This window comes from Eublepharis macularius, chromosome 9 (assembly GCF_028583425.1).
Source record: "Eublepharis macularius isolate TG4126 chromosome 9, MPM_Emac_v1.0, whole genome shotgun sequence".
Classification (NCBI taxonomy): domain Eukaryota; kingdom Metazoa; phylum Chordata; class Lepidosauria; order Squamata; family Eublepharidae; genus Eublepharis; species Eublepharis macularius.
The window spans coordinates 102,269,795-102,284,658 of NC_072798.1; the positions used below are offsets into that span (position 1 = coordinate 102,269,795).

Sequence of the window (14,864 nt, forward strand, 5' to 3'; positions counted from 1 at the left end):
TTTAGATCTGGAGAAATTTGTGCATGCCTGTTCTCACACTGCCACATGGGAGTTGTAGTTATTTTTCTTGGGGGAGGGGGGGAGGAACCATCTTCCCCGGGCAACCGTGGGATACTCCATCTAGATGAGGCACAGAGCTGCTCTGATTGGTCACTGTGCATGTTAGAAATGTTGTTCATTCACTAAGCCTTCCAACATTTGCAGGAAAGTACACGGAAGTGACTATTTGGCAGACACGAAAGCTACTCGATGCAGCGCTGGAGTTGAATGTCAAGCAAAACAGCAACCCAGCGAGAGGTTCAACTTGTGTGTAAACAAGCAGTTCAATCACAACCTCTTCAAATGGTGATTGAGTTCATGTTGAATTTCCCAGCATCTTTGCAAATTATAACTTGCATCTGTTTCCGATACTGCTTCCCTTCCTTAGAGGCTGACATTCCCACTGCTGGAAATAAAGTGTAATTTTAAAACTGTAATCCTATAGGCACATATATATGGAAGGACGCTCTAGTGAACTCCCAGGGAGGATCAGAGGTGGAGTCCTAAAAACATGGACAGGATCATTCTTAGGATTGTTAGGTCTCCCATGATAGCTATAAAGGAACACCCCCCAGCAGTCCCATCCACTGTCTGCTGGCACCTGAAAGGCCAGTGGAAGGAAACTGGAGGGGAAGGAGGGCAAGTGACAGCATAGCGCCAGCACACTGATGTCACTTCCAACAAAAAAACCTGGACATGATGCCATGATGTTGAAGGGGCTGTTTGATGTCATGTTGTCCCCCTTGAGGTTCCCCTTGATGTCATGATGACTCTCTTTGATGTCACGATCTCACTTCTGATTTTTGCCAGAAGTGACATCAGTGTACAGGCATCATGCTGTACCTGCACTAATCCTAGCCCCCAAAATGTCCCCAGAGGTAATCTGTTGCCTTAAGTATGTGCTCCTGTGCTTCAAGTATGATCCTGCTAGGTAGTTCTAGGTTGTCTAATGTCAGTCCAAGATTTGCTTATGCTCCATTTCAGCATTTCTTCAACTCCGCAACAGATTCCGGCTACTACTATGTCTTTGTAAACTTGCATTTATTTACCCTATGGAATTGTTTATGGAATAGCCTTGATAGAGGCGGGCATGAACCAAAATACGAACCAAAGTTCATTATGAACTGAACCATTTTTCTTGGTTTGTGAACTGGTGGTTCATTAGAGGGCATTTCTGACAAACCACGATGAACTGCAATGCTTTTTAGGCTAGTTTGTTTGGTTTGTTTTTTGGCTCATCACTGCAGAAAGCCTGATGCCGATCAATCAGTTTCCTAGACAATGGGGGTGGGGGACTGGGCTTTCTGTAGATCTTCTGCTGCCCCAGAAGTATTCACAAACCAAATGAACCGGTTCGCGAACCAGGCAATTTCATACCAGTTCATGGTTTGTGAAAAACAATAAACGACAAACAGCAATGAACCACCATTTTCCCAGTTCATGCCCATCTCTAGACCTTGACACTGACAATACTCATCTCGCACAGTGTAATCCACCTTGAGTCTCAGTGAGAAAGACAGACTATAAATGACAAAATAAATAAATAAATAGTCTTGAATATAACAAAATGCAGTTCAGAGAGAAAAGGAAAAAATATTCATAGTGTTCATCTTCAGTATAGAAAATAGTCCCAGCCTCTGTCAAAGGGTTAATGGTTCTTCTTCTTTGCCTTTAAAAAAAATAGATTTTAATGCTCTCCATCAATATTAATTACTCCTAGATTCTGGGCAACTGGATTTAATGGTAGATAAAACGACTCTTCCCCAAGATTGCTTTGCTTTAACAGGTTATTAATTTCAGGCCGCCCCTCTTCTTTTACAACTTAAACTGCAATTTAGGTGGCCACCAAAATAATTTAGTCCCAAATTATAATTGACACTGGTGGCTGAAATTTAAAACATATGCTGCTAATTGAGGCCAGGTTGCCTATCAAAAGCTCTGGTCCACAAATGAAAACATTTAAAGGCAAATGTTCTCTAGCCTATGCAAATTATTTTATTAGATTCCAGAGCATGTGTTTTTTGTTTATGCATCCTGGAAATGCAATTTTGTAGATGAATTGCTTAGAGAGCCCTAAATGCCGACAATGTTGAATCACAGATCAGTGAGAGTACCAAAACAAGCCTGGCGCGAGAAGGTCAGGTCAACTAGCACTGTGGACCTGGTGTAGATTCAAAAGGTTTGGTGGTGTTTTCTTCAAGGACTTGGAGAAGAAGGATCTTGGGCATTTCCATAGAGGATCCCAGCTTCTGATTTGCATGCAGAATGCTCAATCCCAGCCTCTCCAGTTAAGGATCAAGCAGTAGATGGCATGAGAAACCTCCACCTGAAACCCTGGAAAGCCACTGCCAGTCTCGGCAGACAATGCTGACCTTGATGGACCAAGTGTTCAATTCCACATAAAGCAGCTTCATGTGCGTGACGATAATAGCCTCTTGCTGTGCATGGTGTCTGAACAGGATGTTCTGCTGTAAAGGATTAAAATCATGTGTAATGATCTACAATTAAGGAAACAATGTCTCCCCTCCTTCCCACATACAGGCATCTGGTTTGGGGTGCACCAGTGCTGCAATAAAAACCATGGCACGATGGCTTCCAGTACTGCAGAATGGTTAGCAAAGCAGTTCTGGTTGGAGGCAGAGGGAGAGAGAAACCGCTTGGATCTCCAGCTGGATTTCATTACTTGCAGGATGAAGACCTAGGCTTCCTATAGACCACGGCATTAGAAGCCTCACTCCCTCTCCATCCCTCTGTGTACTTCTAGCTCTGCTCCTCTGGAGGAGGGCGGGAATCTGAGTTCCCACCCTCCTCCAGCTCCGTTTTGCTGGCATAGAAAGGATCATATACACAGGTGGCAGTGTGTAGTTTCTGTGATTTCCCCCAGGACCCTCATTCAGCCCCCAGACTGTTCAGATCTGCCTGAGTGTTAATATACACCCATGGAGGTCTAGAGAGTCTGGAGACTCCATCAGCAAATGCACAATCCAGATGTGCTCACAAAATAGGTTTTCAAGGAATACCGTTCCCTCAGTCATGTGTTCTTCTCTTCCAACAAGCATTCATCTCAACATGATTCTGTCAATATTTTACCACACAAAGTCCGGTCTTCCTAATACGCTGCTCGGCAATGACATTTCCCACATCGTTCAGACAAATTCCAGAGAAAGAGCTGAGTTAGTAGTATTGTTATATAACAAAAACAAATAGCCTTGTGGCTCTGTAAAGACTACCACGCATGTTATGGCAAACACTTTATAGATTCGAGCCCACCTAGGCTGCTGACAAAGAAGTGGGATCGAGTCCACAAAAGCTCATGGCACAATTAGGCACAACAAGATTCTGAATTGATTCCAAGGGCTAAGCTATGCAAAACCACTACATACCAACTCCAGCTTGTCAAACATGGGAACATGTTCTTGTGGTGCACACATTGATTGCCATGTGTGGTACTCACTCACAATTACTTCGAATTTGGTGACAGCTTGTATCTACAGGTTAATGGCACAGCCATGGGCACACGCATGGCACCACAATATGCTAACATATTCATGGCGGACTTGGAGCAACGCTTCCTCAGCTCCCATCCACTGGAACCACTATTATACTTAAGATTCTTGGATGACATCTTCATCATTTGGACCCATGGGAAGGAAGCCCTTGAGAGATTTCATCAGGACTTCAACAACTTTCACCCTACTATCAACCTGAGCCTGGACCACTCTACACAACAGGTACGCTTCCTGGACACCACTGTACAACTACATAACGGACAGATAAATACCACCTTATACCGGAAACCAACAGACCAATACTCATATCTACATGCCTCCAGCTTCCACCCTAAACATACCACTCGGTCTATTGTCTACAGCCAAGCCTTACGTTACAACCGTATCTGCTCCAATGCTCTCGACCAAGACTCACACTTAAGAGATTTACAACAAGCATTTTTGGGACTACAGTGCCCACCAAATGAAGTAAAGAAACAAATCAACAGGGCCAGACTAGTACCCAGAAACAGTCTGCTCCAGGACAAACCTAAAGGAACTAACAACAGAACACCACTGGTTGTCACCTATAGTTCCCAGCTCAAACCCATACAATGTATCATCAGTGAGCTACAACCCATCCTGGAAAATGATACCTCTCTCTCAGAAGCCCTGGGTGGAAGACCTTTCCTTGCCTACAGACAGACCCCCAACCTTAAACGACTTCTCACACACAATCATGAATTGGCCAGTAGAGTCACCAGCACAGGTACCAGGCCCTGCAACAGACCCAGATGCCAGCTCTGCCCCTATATCTACCCAGGGAATACAATTACAGGACCCAATGGCATCAACTACACTGTCTCTGGCTCTTACAGCTGCTCATCCTCCAATCTGATATATGCCCTCATGTGCCAACAATGTCCTTCTGCTCTGTACATTGGACAAACCAGCCAACCTCTACGCAAAAGAATAAATGGACACAAATCATAGAATCATAGAGTTGGAAGGGACCATACAGACCATCTAGTCCAACCCCCTGCCCAGTGCAGGATCAGCCTAAAGCATCTCTGACAAGTATTCATCCAGCCTCTTCTTGAAAACTGCCAGTGAAGGGGAGCTCACCACCTCCCTAGGCAGCTGATTCCACTTTTGAACTACTCTGACCATGAAAATTTGACATTAGAAATGGCAACGTCCAGAAACCAGTGGGAGAACACTTCAATCTACCAGGACATTCCATCAAAGACTTAAAGGTCACTGTAGTTCAACAGAAACCTTTCAAAAACAAAATCCAACGGGAAGCTGCTGAATTGGAATTCATATGTAAATTTGACTCTGTCAAGCTGGGACTGAATAGGGACTATGAATGGTTATCTCATTATCAGAGGTAACTGATTTCCTTAACAGAAGCAAACTGATCTCCATATCAGAAGGAGCTGTTTGCATCTCCATATCAGAAGGAGCTGTTTGCATCTCCATATCAGAAGGAGCTGTTTGCTTCTCCATATCAGAAGGAGCTGTTTGCATCTACTCCGCCCTCCCCTCTCCTCCTCTATATCTGACCAGTTTCTTTTTGCCCTCCATGCATCTGACGAAGAGAACTGTGATTCTCGAAAGCTTATGCTACAGTAAAGTTGGTTCGTCTTAAAGGTGCTACTGGACTCTTTTTGATTTTGCTACTACAGATTAACACGGCTAACTCCTCTGGACATGTGTGGGGCAGGGGTTGATAAAAATTTATTTTGCCACCTTTGGAAGTACTTCAAACTATGGCCAGGAAAAGCCCTCAGAAGCTCCGTGGTCCCTCAACGCAACTCCTGTGGAGGTCATGGTGCCCAATGATATGTTTCCTGGCATACTCTTGCTTTTAGAGACTTGGGAGTAAATCCAAAAGGTCCTGAATGGAACAGGGCCAAAGCCATGGATCTCTTGGTCATCATTACCTACCAGCCCATTTGCTTAGTAAAGGGCTGAGCTCATCCTGGACAGACATGGCACAGCCTTTCACCCTTAGCTTGGTCACTGAAGAAGTGAGCTGTGACTCACAAAAGCTCACACCTTACCACAAAATTTGTTAATCTTATAGGTGCTACTGGACTCTTGCTTCTTTCTGCTGCTACAGACAAACACAGCTTGATCCTTGACCATAGACACAGACTTTTCTTAAGAGCAAAAACCTCTTTGGAAACCAAAATCAAACAGTGTTTCCCGAAATCAGAGAGACACTCCCTCACCCCACAAAAGCCAGCTTCTGATTGGTCTCATCCCAACAGCAATTGTGGTGCTGCCTACCACTGCACCTGCCCAAAATTCCCAAAGTGCCCACAGGTTCAACAATTAAGCAAATGCCAGTTGTGATGCAGCACCTTCTGGCTAATAGCTGAAGATAATTGAGAGACTAACCAATAGGTGTCACTGTCAATTTAACATGTACAAAGACATTCCATGGTGTATTTGGCTACCTGGATCTATGCCATGGTAACACCAAGACTTGATTATTGTATGTTCCAGTAATCAGGTCAGATTTGGGCTGAATCAGGCCCAATTCGTTCCCCTGCAGAGCCCTGGAGTGCTCCCAGAGGCAGCTCCCAACTTGTGAAATAACATCATTTCCAGGAAGTGACATCATAAGACACCTGCAACTTCAGTAAGCCCGTGAAAGCAATGCAGTATGGCAATATGGCATCAAGGTACAGCATGAAACACTGGTTCAAAATAACAGGTCAGCATCAAATAATGGCATGGATGGGGCACAGACATGACACTATCTCTCCCCCAGAGTTGGCAACCTATGCCCCTTTAAAAGACCTAACAAAGAAAATGGTTTAACAGCACCTCTTAATCACCTCTAGAGATGCTGTCCCAGTGAGGATAATGGGAAAGTGACATCTGGACAATATCAATGCTGTCCTCACATAGCAATAAACAATAAGAGGGCAAGAACTGGCCAGAAGTGGTAAAAACCGGAAGTGACATCACAGGGGAAATTAGGATTTACAGCACCTCTATCATGAAACCATAGAGATTTTGCTAATCCTAGAACATCTGTGACATCACTTCTGATTTTACCAGAAGCAGCATCAGCATGCTGATGCAACGCTGGCACATGCCCCAATTCTACCCCCCCTCCCCACACACACACACCATTTCCTCCTGTTGGCCTTTCATGTGCTGACAGGCAACGGTAGGGTAAATTCCAATAGCAAAAAACTGTAATTTGTTACCCAACTAGAGTGCAAAATGATTAAATGATCAGTCCAAGTACATATATAAAGTCTGTGAAAAGGACAGAGAACAAATACCCAATTTCTTCTCTTCTAATCCTGCAATTGCCCTTACATTGGAAGCAAGACTCGGCTCCCACCCCTGCCCCCTCCTTTGAAGTCCAATTTACTTAAAATAAATTCTAACAAGAGAGACTCTATAGCTGCAGTTTACAAGCCCCTGGCCTTCTCCAACTAAGTGCATTACAGTCCCAAAGATTCAAGTCACAGTTTCAGGGAATTTTATGCAAAGTATCCAGAGGAGTTAGCCGTGTTAGTCTGTAGTTGCAGAATAGTAATAAGTCCAGTAGCACCTTTAAAACTAACCAACTTTATTGTAGCATAAGCTTTTGAGAACCACAGCTCTCTTCATAAGATGACGATGCATCTGACGAAGAGACCTGTGGTTCTCGAAAGCTTATGCTACAATAAAGTTGGTTAGTCTTAAAGGTGCTACTGTCAGAGACTGCCAACTTAGATCTCAAAGCACTACACAAGTCCACGGATGCATGAGTTAAAGTTTTAATGATAACCGAAGAGTACAGTACAGAAGACATCTCTTGACTGGAATACCTGTTCCCTCTCCCTGCTAAGCATTGAACCCTTCAAGCACAACCCACAACCCACCCTACTTCCCTCCTCCCATATTTAAGCTCTAATTTCCCATCCACACAGTGAAAGCAGGAAAAGTAAAAGTAAACTAGAGTTGTTGCGTCTTTCTCCGACCAACTGGCCACATCTCTGTAGCGATGCTGATAACTGCATTCCTTCTCACAGCTTCCCACAGCAACAAGTAATGTTTCTCAGGCAGGTTTGATGCACAGGCTCCAATAGCACTCTCAAAGCATGGCGCCAGAGATCAGTGAACAGTGGACCCCCAATTCCTCAAAGTATGGTAGGAGCCACCCTGCCATTGCACTCCCCCAAAAGTCAACCTCTCCCGGCCTGTCTGGATATTTCTTGCAGAAGGCCTTCACCAACTGATCTGCAATAACATCAGTAGCCTTGACCCACTCAGTTTGGCTCCTGTCAAAATGCTTCCATTGTATTAAGTAAAACAACATGCATCTCTGTTCATCTTCATGGTGTGGTTGTCCCCCAACCATGATAGGTGGCGGTGCCATTGATTTTGGATGCCATTTGTCCAGTCCAGGGTCCTTCTTCAAAAGGCTGAAATGGAACACTGGGTACATGTTTCGAGTTCTTAGGTAGGTCCAGTTCCACAGTCACATCGTTAATTAATCTCAACACTTTGAATGGCCCTAGGTATTTCCAACAAAGCTTCCTGCTTGGTTGTTTCCCCATAAAGTTCTTAATTGACACATACACTACATCGCCTGGTTTCAGCGTCTGGGGGAGGGGGGCGTTTCTTGTCCGCCTGGGATTTATAGTCCTGCTTGGCTTTTTCCAGGGTCTGCTTCACCAGCTTCCACTGATCAGTTATTTTAGTCCAGCACTCTTTTAGATCCCTCTCCCCTCCCAGGGAGTCGGTCTCCAACACAGGCATTGGCTTGCCCTCAAACCCTTGAGTTTCCTGAAAGGGGGATGTTTCAATCGAGCTACGAATGCTATTGTTGTAGCAATACTCTGCATACGGCAGATAGTCAACTCAATCATCCTGTTGATGGTTAATGTAGCACCTCAAAAACTGTTCCAGGATCTGATTATTTTGTTCTGATTGCCCATCCGTTTCTGGATGGTAGGAGGAGCTAAGTCCTTGCTCAATCCCTGTTACTTTTAAAAGCTCCCACCAGAACTTGGCTACGAATGGACTTCCTCTATCTGAGATCACCTTGTCAGGGAACAAGTGAAGGTGCACTATATTTTGCATAAACAGGGCAAACAGATTTTTCACTGAAGGCAGCTTAGAGCATGGTACAAAGTGGGCTTGTTTTGAGAATAAATCCATCACCACCAGGATCACAGTTTTTCCCCTACTGGGGGGAAGGTCCATAATAAAGTCCACAGAAATCGTAGACCAAGGTCTGGACTCTTTACTATTATGCAAAGTATGTATCTATTGATTGCAATACATTACAAACAGGGTTGCCAACTTCCAGATGAGAAGGGGAGATCTCCTAAAATTACAAATGATCTCCGGATTATAGAAATCAGTTCCCCAGGAGAAAATGGCTGTCCTGGAGGGTGGAATTAATGACATTAAACCCCAGTGAAATTTTGAATTTACCATTTCTAGGCAAGGTAATTGAGTGAGTGGGGGCAGAGCAGCTCCAGGGTTTCTTGATGGAAACATCTGCGTTGGACCCGTTCCAATTCGGCTTCAGGCCTGGATTTGGAAATGAGACAGCTCTGGTGGTGCTGGTTGACGATCTCCAACTCCACCTGGATAAAGATGGGCATGTACTGCTGATGTTGTTAGATTGGTCAGCAGCATTTGATACTCTTGACCGCTTCGTTTTGTCAACCACTTGGCCTCACTGGGGGTTAGGAGGCACTGTTTTGGCTTCATTCTCCTCATTCCTCCAAGGGCGTTTCTTTAGGGTCGCTATTGGGGAGGAGAAGTTATCCTGGAGGGAGCTTTCTTGTGGAGTTCCTCAGGGGCTGAATCTTTCAGGAATGTTATTCAATATGTATATATACCCTTTAGCAGAGATTATCAGGGGTTTTGGAGTTGGGCGCCATTGGTATGCTGATGACACCCAGCTCTATATCCTGCTGGAGAAGCAATCAGAAGCTGAGATCTCAATCCTTGCCTAGTGTCTGGATGCCAGGGTTGGTTGGTTGAGGGATAGTTGGCTGAAGTTAAATCCATCAAAAACGGAAGCCATGTGCTTAGCTTGGTCAGTGATGAGAGTGGACCTTGTTCTTCCATCACTTGATGGAGTCAAGCTCACAGTGATGGACTCTGTCAGGAGTTTGGGCGTGTGGCTAGATTCCATACTATCCATGGACAAGCAAGTACTCATATTGCTGAGGTCGGCATTCTACCATCTTTGTCAGACCCGCCAGTTATCTTCAGATTTGTCTCAGCCTGACCTTGCCACAGTGATTCAAGCTATGGTCACCTAGACTACTGCAACTTAATCTACATAGGGCTGCTCTTGAAGGTGCTTCGCAGGCTCCAATTGTTGCAGAATGCAGCTGCTAGACTGCTGACTGGCACACCATGATCAGCACATATCACTTTTATTTATTTATTTAACTATATTTATAATCTTCTGTCCCTGCAGCGGGCTCAGAACAGAGTACAACATAAAACATGGTAGCATAAAACAAGATAAAAATACCTGCAATACAGAATTACTTAAAAACACCAGTCCACATAACCATACAACCCACCAAAACAGAACCTGTGTGGCCGGGTGGTCAGCTGAGATGGACAGCATGGCAGGCAGGAGGCTGGTTAGGTAGCCTGTCTGCCTCAACCATTGTATGCCTGGCAGAACATCTCTGTCTTGCATGCTCAGCAGGAAGATAGCAAATCCTGCCAGGCCCAGGTCTCCACAGACAGAGAGATCTACCAGATTGGAGCCAGGACTGAGAAGGCTCTGGACCTGGTTGAGGCAAGGCGAACCTCTTTGGGACTGAGAACCAGCGGTAGATATTTATCTGCTGAACAGAGCATCCTCAGGGGAACATATGGTGAGAGGCGGTCCTGCAGGTATGTCAGTCCCAGTCCACTAAGGGCTTTAAAGGTTAACACCAAAACCTTGAACCTGACCCAGAATTCCATGGAAAGCCAGTGCAGCTGGTGCAAGACTGGTGTTATATGTGACCAGAATGGAGTCCCAAAAAACACGCGCTGCTGTATTCTGGACCAGTTGCAACTATGATCTTGAAGCAGCTGCACTGGCTTCTAGCTGGCTTCCGAATCAAATTCAAGATGTTGGTTTTAACTTTTAAAGCTCTTAATGACCCTCATATCAATGGGACCACCTCTCCCAGTATAACCCCCATGTGCCTTACGGTCCTCAACCCAAGGCCTGTTGGTGGTCCCTGGCCATAGGGTTGTTTGACTCTCTTTGATCAGAGGGAGTGTTTTTATGGTTGTGGCTCTCTTCCTCTGAAAAGCATTAACAAAGGAGACTTGCTCCCTCCGGGATTTGGTGAAATTCCGGAGGGCCTGAGAAGTAGAGATGTTTTGTCTGGCATTTGGAGGCTGATTCAGATATTCAGTCATAGAATCACAGAGTTGGAAGGGGCCACACAGACCATCTAGTCCAACCCCCTGCCCAGTGCAGGATCAGCCTAAAGCATCTCTGACAAGTATTCATCCAGTCAGATTGGCTTGACTCCATATGATTTGTTTATTATAAACAATGGGTATGAGTAGGGTATCGGGTTGATGCTATTCTTTTAGATGTTCATTTAGATGTATGGATTTTAACACCCGTATTCTATTATGGGTATTAATGTTTGCGTTTTACTACGTTATTGGTTTTCATGTCTGTATTTCATTTTAATAGTGTATTATTGATTTTCATGTTTGCATTTTATATGCATGTTGTAAACCGTCTCCAGCACCAGACATAGTAGAGAGGTGGCATATATATAAATAAATAAATACATAAATAAATAAATGCAAGTCCCCCTCCTCCTCAAACCCCACCACCCCCAGGCTCCAGCCCCAAATCTCCCAACCCAAAGTTGGCAACCCTAATCTCTTAGCAGAGGGCACGGTAGGCAGAGAAACGCGGGGTGTAGTCGCTTGCACTGAGAGCGTGCGCGAGAGAGACACGCTGTCCGGGACCACTGCCACAGCCTGGCCAGGCAAAGGCAGGACCAGCAAGGCTCTGGCCAGCCCACTTGTGGGGCTAACCCCCTCAGGGGCCCCAGGCCAAGCCGCCCAGCTGCTGCAAGCTCTGCCAGCAGACCGGACATTGGGAAAGGCTCCTCTGAGAGAGAGTAGCAAAGGTGGAGCAGCTGCAGGCAACACAAATGGCAGCCCAGGAGCAGACACCAGGGTGGGAAGCAGACTGGCAGGCTGAGGCTGATGGCGAGAAGACTGCGGTGCAGGCCACCAGCCCTCGCCTACTCCGAGGTCATGCTAAAGAAGCCCACCCACAATGTCATCAACCTGCAGCCTTTCCGCCGCTGAGAGCAGGGCGGCTATGACCTCCAACCCAGCCCCTGCCCTAGTTAGCAAGGACAAGGGTGTTGGCTGTAGCAGGGAAAAGCCTGGGCCAGGTGGAGGGCATTCAGCAAAGGCAGGGCCAGGGTTGGGACGAGGCCGTGTCACAGCCCCTGGCCCAGATATTGAGCCATATCCTTGGAGCAGGTGCATGGGGGCTATGTTGGGCATGCCCTAGAGAAAAGAAGGGCTCAGGACCCCACCCGAAAAGGAGACAAGAGGACCGGCTCTGATGCTAAGAGCAGCCTCCAGTGGTAGGGTTGCCAGGTCCAGGCTGAGAAATTCCTGGAGACTTGGGCGGGGGTTGGAGCCTGGAGAGGGTGAGGTTTGGGGAGGGGAGGGACCTCAGAATGGTATAATACCATACAGCCTACCCTCCAAAGCAGCCATTTTCTCCAGGTGAACTGATCTCTGTCACCTGGAGATCCATTGTAATGCTGGGAGATCTCCAGCCACCACCTGGAGGCTGGCAACCCTATCCAAGGGGAGGCAACCCCAGCCTCTTGCTTGCCTGCATGGAAGGCCAAAGGGGAAACCCTTGGGAGCAATGATGGGTTGGCAGTGGCCCCTAGGACAGGAGCTCCAGGGTGGCAGGCCCCAGTGTCACTGCCACAGCAGAAGGCCAGGAGGCAACACCTATCCCGGAGGAGCCCCACAGAAACAAACAGTCAGAGCCTTGGTTAAGCTTTAGAAAAGGAAGTAAGAGTTCTTTATTGTGTGCACTCCAGGCAAGATAGGAAAGATGAGAGAGAGATCCCTATCTAGCTATTTAGTCTAAGGATGCTGGTTGATGGGGGGGGGTCATGAGATCCTGCGTCCACGGTGCAAGATGGAGAGGAAAGAATGGAGAGTGTGATAAAGAGAAGAAGATGAGGTGTCACGAAGAGGAAGTCACTGAGAATAGCATTCTACACATCAAAGGATAGTGCCAGGGCAGACAAGAGCAGAGTGTAAACCGACCACTGGCCTCTCTGTCTTTCTAACTCTGTGATTTGTCCTCCTCTGAAACCTGAATAAGGAACAGCATTAGTTCTCTTTTTCTTACATAACCAATGACTGAGTTTGTATCAGTATAATTCAGTCAGTTAGATCTGAAATGTCCCTCATAGATTTGTTTTGGCTCAGACCAACTCTCACAGCCTTTCCTTAAAATTAAAAAAAACCCTAAAGAACACAGAATGCCATCTTCTAAGAATAAAACCTTTTTGACACACTTTTCATGCCTTAAGTAAATACATACACAGTTTAAGTAATTTCCTCAAATCATAAACTTAAAGTCATAAACTCTGCAGTTAGACATACACCAAATACACAGACTTCCTTTAAAATACACAGATAATAAACATTAGACAATTGAGCATGAAACCTATTATAGTTTTTATAGGCACAGGACCAAAACTATGAAAAGACTAAGAGTTAATTATTTCAGTAGTGGCTTGTGTAAAGAAAAAGTATAGCTAAACTCATAAATGTTCTCAAAATTAGTTGAGTGTTTTTGATGTTTTCCCTCTTGCGAGATATTTGCAAAGAGATTTACTGGATATATCACATTAAAACCTAATGAATCAATAAAATTACCTCATATTTTTAATTCCATGTCTTTAAGAGAACCAAATCCAAAATGGCATGATTTCTAGTATTCAATTATTATATTGCTTCATAATGTACAACCTACCTCTGACATGCCCAGTTCTGGCACAAATCCACTAAGTATGATTATTTCCTAAACTTTAGCGACTTGAATGAATATGCAGCCCATAATAGTTTGGCTGGGTCTCAGGTCAAGTCATTTGATGGCAGGCAGCCATCTGCTTCGGTTTTAGTTTTGACTCGCAGATTGCTTGCAGATTACACGCCCCTCCCCCCCACACACACACACCCAATCACAGCTGGGTCTACCTACGTTCAACTCAATTTTTAAAGGGATATCACCCAACAAAAATCTGGATTACAAACCTTACATAGAAGAGAGAGAGGCAGAGGGAGGCAATGTAATCTCCCAAGTCAATGTGCTAATGATACTTAAGATCCTTCATAACTGGATTTACAGGCACAGACACCACCAGAACCATAGATCCTGAACTGGCACATAGCTCCACTCAAAACTGTATTTCTCGGGGTAGATCAAGCTTGCCAGTTTCTCAGTCAGGGTGGGGGATGTCCTACCCCCAAGTCCTGTTGTCTGCCACCTCTCCAAGAGGTGGTGGGAGAAAAAAAATCTGGCAACATTGTATGCATTGTTATGTCACTTTTTAGGAGAACCTAGAAGTGACTGTGGGTAGCTCAAGGAATCACTGGAAACTCTATGGTTTTACCACGGAGTCTCCAGGGATTCCCCAAGCTGACTCCTGTTACTTCTGGTTTTTCCCAGCAAGTGACCGAACAATGCATGTGATGTCACAGCCCTCCATGTCCCTGCACTAAAAACCTCCTGCTAGTTGCCAGGTACTACCTAACAACCATAGGTTGGATACTATGGTTATACAAGAAGAAGGTGCCAGTGATGGTGGATCTTTCCAATCATCTCTTCCCAGAACAACACTTTGTGACCTCTCCTGGCATCAGGGGTGGTTGCAGGATTGCCATGAACAAAAGGCAGTGGGCATGGGGGGGGCGGTGTTGCAGTGAGGAACTGGGTAAAATTGCCCCTCCCCGGCTTTTCTGCTGACAGAAGAAATATGTGGGAGAAATCCAAAGCCATCTCATGGCAGTAGAAATTTTGGCCAGTTCCTCCTTCTCACTGTAGCCCCGTTGCCTCGTGTCAGATATGCCTCCAGCGTATCTGTTGTGTGTTATGGATTTCTTGCTGCAGTGTGTAGTGTACCTCTGAGAGCATGCAGAGGGAAACCTGTTTTGCTGACTGGTTGCAAGCTGCTTATCTTGCAGGTGTTTTGGTTACCATTTCCTGGCTGGCCTGAGAACGTGGCCTTGAAGTTTCAACAGAGACTTCATCAACCTCCTAAGAGACTGAGCAGAGCT

General features: G+C 45.5%; 1 protein-coding gene across 1 annotated transcript in view; it reads right to left on the minus strand.

Annotated features, from left to right (window-relative positions):
• HGF (hepatocyte growth factor) overlaps positions 1–14,864 on the minus strand; it is a 114,932-nt gene that overhangs the window by 41,429 nt on the left and 58,639 nt on the right. The gene's annotated exons all lie outside the window — the stretch shown is intronic.